Source organism: Mus caroli, chromosome 14 (assembly GCF_900094665.2).
Source record: "Mus caroli chromosome 14, CAROLI_EIJ_v1.1, whole genome shotgun sequence".
Lineage (NCBI taxonomy): Eukaryota > Metazoa > Chordata > Mammalia > Rodentia > Muridae > Mus > Mus caroli.
Window position 1 is genome coordinate 57,099,464 of NC_034583.1, and position 7,454 is coordinate 57,106,917.

Below are 7,454 nucleotides of genomic sequence, written 5' to 3' on the forward strand. Positions count from 1 at the left end.
AAAAAAAAAAAAAAAAAAAAAAAAAAAGACCGGACTAAAGCGCTGAGGGTGCGGATTGGGTGGAGGAAGAGACTGCTATCCACCCAGCAGACCAGAGAGAGCTAAGCTCCTTTGCCTGCAGTCTGCTTGCCCTTGCCCTGGGAAGTACACAGATTGTGAAGTGTGCACCCCAACTGTATCAGTAGAAACATACTACTGGAAGGAAGAGAGGCCAGGGCACTAAGTCTGCCACACGAGTCAGGGTTTCTGAGAATCATAGCCTGTATCAGGGGCACTTCTTTGGAGGCACCAATTAGACATTCCTACCCATCCATCCATTCATCCTTCCATCCAAAGAAACTCGTCTTGGTGGTTGCCCGTTTATTCACTTGTTTGACCCTCTGTATTAGTTACTTTCCTTGTTGCTGTGATGAACTAGGGATAAAACACCTTAAGGAAAAGGGGGTTTGTTTGGGCTCCTGAGTTGAGCATACAGTCTACCACAGAGGGGTCAAGACTCGCCGCTGGAAGGTGAGGCATTGGTCGTTGAAGGTATCGCATCACATGTAAGCATTGTGTCTGCAATCAAGAAGCAGGGAGAGCCAGGTGTGGATGCTTAGCTCAGCTTCTCTTTCTTTTCCTTTTTGTTCCATCCAGGATCCCAGGCCCTGGGATGATGCCAGCCATATTTGGGGGTGGTTCTTCTGACCTCAGTTAAACCTCTATAGAAGCATCCTTATAGACACCCACAGAAGTTTGATTCCCTGGTGATTCTAGGTCCTGTCGAGTTGATAAGATAGACTACACACTCTCTTAGCAATCCTGTGAAGTAAATACCACCATTGTCTCCATGGAAAGGCTTGCTAGTAAGGCGGAATGGTGGGACTTGAACCTGGTCAGGCTAAATCCAATACTTGTTAAAGCATGATGGAAAGTGCTTAGATATTTATGGACAGAGTGAGTTTTAAAAGGAACCCTTCACTTTAATCCATGTTTTCTGTAGCTGGTGGGAAGATGGCCTCACCCTTGCATGAGGGAGCAGGGAACATCTCCCAGTGCCTTTCTGGATCTGAGGATATTTACATCAAGGCCACTAGGAGATGGTGAAAGCACAGAGGCCAGAGAAGAGGCTTGCAGCAACTAGAGAGGGGAGGGGGAACTGTTTGGTACCATTTTTATTCTAGCTATGGAAAGCTGAGGATGGCTGTGCGTGCACACACAGGCCATACCTGTGTTGAAAGTCAAAGGAGATGGCTAAAGGCAAATTCATCTCCAGGGAGAAATATGACCATGATGGTAGATGTGCCAGGGATTTATGAAAGCCCAGTGCCCCTGAGAAGTACTGCCAAACCTCTGCTTTCAAGTCTTTTAGTGAGTTCCATGGGCTCCAGATTTCTTTTGCTTGAGGCAAAACTCTATCCTCAGTTTTCCTCCGAGCTTCTGTGATCCTCTGCCGCCTCTGGTTCACTGAGACCCCAGTGCTCACCCCTCTCTTGCACACTCACACCCTACATGGGGAAAGGCCCTCGGGCAGCATTTCCACTTTGCCTGCTATCTGACAATGAAGCCTCACAGGTCCTCACAGTCTCTCCCTTCCTCCTGATTACCAAACGGAGCAGTGTTGCCACATCTACAGCCTCTTCAACTTGTGCAAGGGACACTGTCAATGGATGCTACTCAGAGCTCTGCAGAGAACCATAGGACGCACATCTAGCTGCTCTGCTTCATGCTCAGGGAATGGGTTCCCAGGTTTGCTGTGGATGCCTGAAACCAGAGACAACACAAACCACAGATATACTATGTTTGTTTCTAAACATAGACTAGGGTAAAGCTTAACTTATGAGTTAGACATAGTAAGAGACTAACAATAAGTACAGAAAATGGAACAAATGTAAAAATACTGTATGTAAAGTTATGTGAGTGTACCCAGTTCCACTCAATGTACCTGATGGCACTGTGTATGCACTTATGGGCATGTAAGATCCATGCCACGGATGTGCTGAACAAAGACCTGAGGATGTAAAAATGTCATCAAGATCACTAGTCTGTTAACTAAAAGCAAATAATAACAATAAGAGTTTAAGATGCTTGCAGGCATATTTCATACCTAGACACGAGAAGAGATTATAAAAATGTAATTATCTCCAAGATAAAGTGTAGACTAAATGCAATTACAATGACCTCTTTTTCAACTGGGCAATGTCATTTTTAAATTCATACAACAATTCCACATGCAAGAATTGAAAAATATTTTAAAGGAAAAAAATCTATGTAATTAAAACAATGTATTCCACACAAGTCCACCCACACACACACACACACATACACACACCCAGAGACCAGGCAGAGGTCAGATCAGGTCAGGTTAGGTCAGGTTCATTCTGAAGCTGGAGACAAGGTGATGTTCATGGTCCAGCCACGAACAGACGGCAGAAGCCACGTGGAAACCTAGCATCCGGGCTCCCACTGACTGTGAAACACAAGGAGGCTATCATGACTGCAGACACAGTTGAAGAAAAGGAACCAAAAAGGCTTCTGTGACAACCCCTACCTCCCCAAAGTAATAGCCTAGAGAGGAAACCATCAAGAATTAAAAAAAACTAACAACAAACAGACAAACAACTGGGATGCCAGGGGGGTCAGGGGGTTGCAGGTGGAGAAGAGTTCAGCTTCTCTGGAAAGGCTGGAAAGGCCACTGGGAGTCTGACAATGCTTTAGTGAATGTCTGAACAACTCACAATTGACTTCATTTCTCACCCCCTCCTCCTCCTCCTCCTCCTCCTCCTCTTCCTCCTCCTCCTCTTCTCTGTGTGTTCAGGGTAGATATGGGAGGTCTGGGGGGGGTGAGTACCATTGGGGTGCACGGTGTAAGATTCCCCAAAAGCAATAAGAATATTACATTAAATAAAACGGTGAGGGAGATGGAGCATTGGCCTTTAGCTCTCTGCTTTGTGACCAGGGATCTAAAACTGCAGTCGCTGTGCCTTCTCCACACAATAGACTATGCCCTCAAGTCTCAAGCAAAGCAAGCCCTCCCTCCTTGAGGTAGCTTTTGTCAGGGTATTTTACCATAGCAAATGGAAAAGCGACGACAGTTTCTCTGACAATAATGTCACATATTAGGTTATCAGTCTAGAATAAATAAAGCTAGACCACGCTCTCATCCCCACCCCCACTCCCACCACAGACACTCATACACAGAGTCAGATGCAAAGATTTCCTTTTGGTTAGATATATAGACATACAAGCATAACCCAGTGGAAGCTGAATGAAAATGAGGAGGATAGCTTTGAGTGGAAGGAAGAAATTCTCAAACAAGACAGGACACACAGAGACTAAAGAAAAAGACAAACACGTTTATTTGCATAAAAATTTGAGAAAGCCTCCACAACCAATGGGGGGGGGCAAATAAATAAATGGCAGCTCACTGGAAAGGGGGCTGAAGCTATGGCTCAGGGGTTAAAAGCAGTTGCTGCTCTTCCTGATCAGGTCTGGATCGTAGAACTCACGCCCAGCAGCTAACAACCACCCAGGAATCCAGCTCCAGGGCCCCTGACACCCTTCTCCACCTCTGAAGGTACGCGGCACACGCTCAAACATGCAAGACAAGTAAATAAAGATTAAAAAATAATTTTCAAAAGAAAGAAAATTTAGAACACACAAAACATTACTTTCTTTGTCAATTCAAAAACTCTTAAGATTGATAGAAAACCACAAATAACTTGTTCAAATAAACGGACAGCCAAGAGACAGAAAATGCCTGCCTCTTTGATTGCCTGTTTCTGTCTCTGTCTATCTGTGTGTGTGTTTCTCAGTTTCTGTGTCTCTGTGTCTCTTTCTGTTTCTCTGTCTCTGTATGTCTCTGTCTCTGTCTCTCTGTCTCTCTCTCTCTCTCTCTCTCTGTTTTTTTCATGAGGCAAGGCCTCATTCAAAGGCCCAGGCTGGCCTGACCTTGCTGTGTAGCCCAAGTTGGACTCAAACTCATGATGCTAGCAGGCACCACTGCTCTTGGTAGAAGATGGTAGTTTTCAGCTCACCAAATGGTCCTGTGGGAAGGGACAGTCTTACAGACGCTAAAGTCACAGAAATCCTTGGGGGAAGGTAAACAGACAGTGCCTTAACAGTGAGCCCTAGGGGAATGCCAGGGCCAAGAAGCTGGAGTGGGTGGGTGGGGGAGCAGGGTGGAGGGAGGGTATAGGGAACTTTCAGGATAGCATTTGAAATGTACATAAAGAAAATATCTAATAAAAAAACTAAATAAAAAAGCCCAAAAAACAAAACAAAACAACAAAAAAAAGAGTGAGCCCTGTGCAATGGATAAAGTAGTTGCTGCCCAGAAGAACAAACAAGGGCCAGAGTTTGGATTCCAAGAACCTCCATCTAGATGTGGTCATGCCCATCTGAAGAGACAGGAGTAGATAGCCTGGTGTCTACAGCAGGGAACAAGAGATCTAGCCTTGAAAAAGGTAGTTGGTGAGGACCGACAGGCAAGGTTGTCATGCCCTCCACTCATGTGCCATGGTCTACAAACAACAACTCCTACACACATATGTGAGTGCATCTCACATCACACATGGAGATTAAAAACAAAACAAAAGAATGAGCTATCTGTTTTATCTGCCAGTATCTTCACCTTACTGGAAGCAACAAGGGCACCAAGCAATTAAGAGACACACAGAACATTATCTTTGACATGACTTAGACCAGTGGTTCTCAACCTGTGGGTCCTGACCCCTTTGGGGGCCCCATATCAGATATTCTGCATATCATATATTTATATTATGATTCATAAAGGTAGCAAACATTATAGCTAAGAATTAGCAATGAAAATAATTTTATGGTTAGGGGTGGTCACCACAACATGAGGAGCTGTGTTAAATGGTCAAAACATTGGGAAGGTTGAGAGCCATTGGCTTAGACAAAGTTGGATTAAGAGAATGATTGAAAAAATATATCGAGGTTTACCTTGGATGCTATGCAGCCTCCCAGAAGTATGGGCTAGATCTTCCTAAGTATTGACTCAGAGAGATGTCTATGACAGGACCTTAGGTGGAAGAGAACAAGTTGCATATGATTTAGTAAATATATATATTTATTTTTATCTTATGTGTATGAGTGTTTGCCTGCATTTATACACATGCACCACATGTGTGCAGTGCCACACACTGGATCACCTGGAACTGGAGTTACAGGCTGTAAGTCATCCTGAGTGCTAGAAACTGAACTAAATGCTTGCTGTTAACTGCCGAGCTATCTCTTCAGTGCCTTTAATATTAATTTTTATGTCTTTTATTTCTACACCTTTATTTCTCCGTGTAAAGTGTAGGGAAAGGAATAAAATAAAAATGGCACAATTGACACATATACAGAGACAGACAGACACATAGACACACACACCCCACACACAAACACGGTTCGGGTTAGGAAAGGGGGCTGGTTAGTAGACAGGGAAGGGGTCCCCATTACAGCAGCAGGAGCCAGTGAGCTAGGATGCTCCATTTCTCCCAGCATGAGCGGGAACAACCATCCCTTCCTTTCAAGCTACTGTTCTGCCCAACTTGTACTGCCCCAGCCCTTGGGAGGTAGACGGAGAAGTCTTCCCAGACTACAGAGAGGAGGAACTGAACCCTGCTGTAGGAAGGTCAGACCATGCACAGGGAGTGACAGTCATTGGCCCCCTCCACCTCCCTAAGGGGGGCAGCTATGTGAGGGTTGGGGGGTGGGCACCAGAGGCTCCCAATACTTCTTCTTCCAGCATCAGGCAAGAGAGAGAAGAGTCAGAGCCTCGTGGGAGAAGTACGTGACAGCCACATCCTGGTCCTGGGTCAGCTTCTCCAGGATGGGCTTGACTTCACTCTGCAGGGTGCTGTTGTCAAGAGTGGGTCCTATCTTCTGAAGCAACAAAGCAGACATTGGCGACTGGGTCCCCAGCCATACAAAGAACTGTAGGCAACATGTGTTTGGTGGTGATACCCTGCCCACGGACCTCAGAGAGCACATTGATGCAGAAGAGTATAGTTGTGTGATGCAGATAGCTAGGGTCTCAAAACATGGCTAAGACCTTGGGGTCAATAGTGGCATGGGCCCACCCCCTCCCAAACATCTCCACTAGCTTCTTGAGGTTGCTGGTGGCAGCCTCACAGATAGCATAGACATCATCCACTAGCCAGGCCATACACAAAGAGCTGAGTTTCTCGTCAATAAATCCCACCCCGAGCTGTCCAGCCAGAGGCACGAACTCAATGAAGACTAGCCATACTCGCCACTTGGCATCCTCAGCTAGTTCCACAATGGCAGGAAGCAGGGACTGAGAGAGCTGTGGGATGCCAATCATCTCATTCACGCAATTCAGGTTGGAGATGATGTTAATGCACACCTCAGGACACTCGTCCTTCAGCTGAGCCAAGAAAAGGGGCAAGAGGTGTTCGGTGGTGTCTTTACCCAGAATGGAAGAGGAACATGATGACAAAAGCCAGTGCTGACTTGACATGTTGGGTGGCATCTGACACAAGCTCCTTGATGCAGGGCAAGATCTGGGTCATGATTACATCATCCTAGCAGTTGGCTAGAATATTTTCACAGAACTCTTTGACCTTACAGTAGGCTGTAGCCCTCACCTTGGCCTCATAGTTCTTCATCAGGTTCTGAAAGGCAGGCACCAGATCTGTCACGGTGATCTCAGGCACCACTGCTTTCTGGAGCTCTGTGAACTTGTCAGCTACCATATATCAGACACTTGTTCCTTGGCACCTGTCTCAAGGTGGGCATCACTAAGGCCTTCAGGTCCTCCTGGGCACAAGCTGAGCGATGTTCACACATGCCTCCACTGCCAGCAGCCTCACCAAATCCTGCTCATCAGAGGGAGGTTAGAGAACACGGGATGCTCTCACTCTTGACCCTGTCCAGCTCCAGCACCTTAGCAGACTCCCTCAGCTTGGAGGAAGCAGCCAGCCACACCATGGGGTGCCATCTGAGCACAGGTTCCGGAAGGACTGTGGAAGACCTTCATGGCACTGGATACACAGGGGTAGCAAACCAAGAAGACACCATGGGCTGAGGTGCAGGAGGTGAACCAGTCTCCACTCACCAGCCATCTGCTTCACCAGAGGCACAAAGTGTGTGTGTTGCCTCTAGATCTGAAGGTGAGTGCTCATGTGAGATGGCCCACAAGGAGTCTACCACCTTGTCTTTCACTACTGCCTATTCCACTGTGGCCAGTGACTCAAGGGGTGGCACCCCAAAGTGGTGAAGGCTCCCAGCTACTCAGCCAAGGCCAAGAGGACTGTGTCTTCATCATAGATGATATCTGTAAGGAAAGGCAGGAGCTTACTTCTGATGCATTCAACGACAAGGGCCAAGGCAAAGGTGCAGAGCTTCTTGATACGATTGAGACAAAGCTGAGCGTCGTCATTTCGGAGTTCATCTATGAACACCACAATGGGATAGAGTGGATCGTCAATATTGGCAGCTGCCAT

At 46.5% G+C, this 7,454-nt stretch overlaps 1 pseudogene across 1 annotated transcript; it reads right to left on the reverse strand.

The window, feature by feature from the left end:
* Window positions 1-5,736: 5,736 nt before the first annotated feature.
* Window positions 5,737-7,454, reverse strand: LOC110309800 (annotated as a pseudogene). Its single transcript, XR_002379744.1, has one exon. The product of XR_002379744.1 is annotated as a serine/threonine-protein phosphatase 2A 65 kDa regulatory subunit A alpha isoform pseudogene (transcript).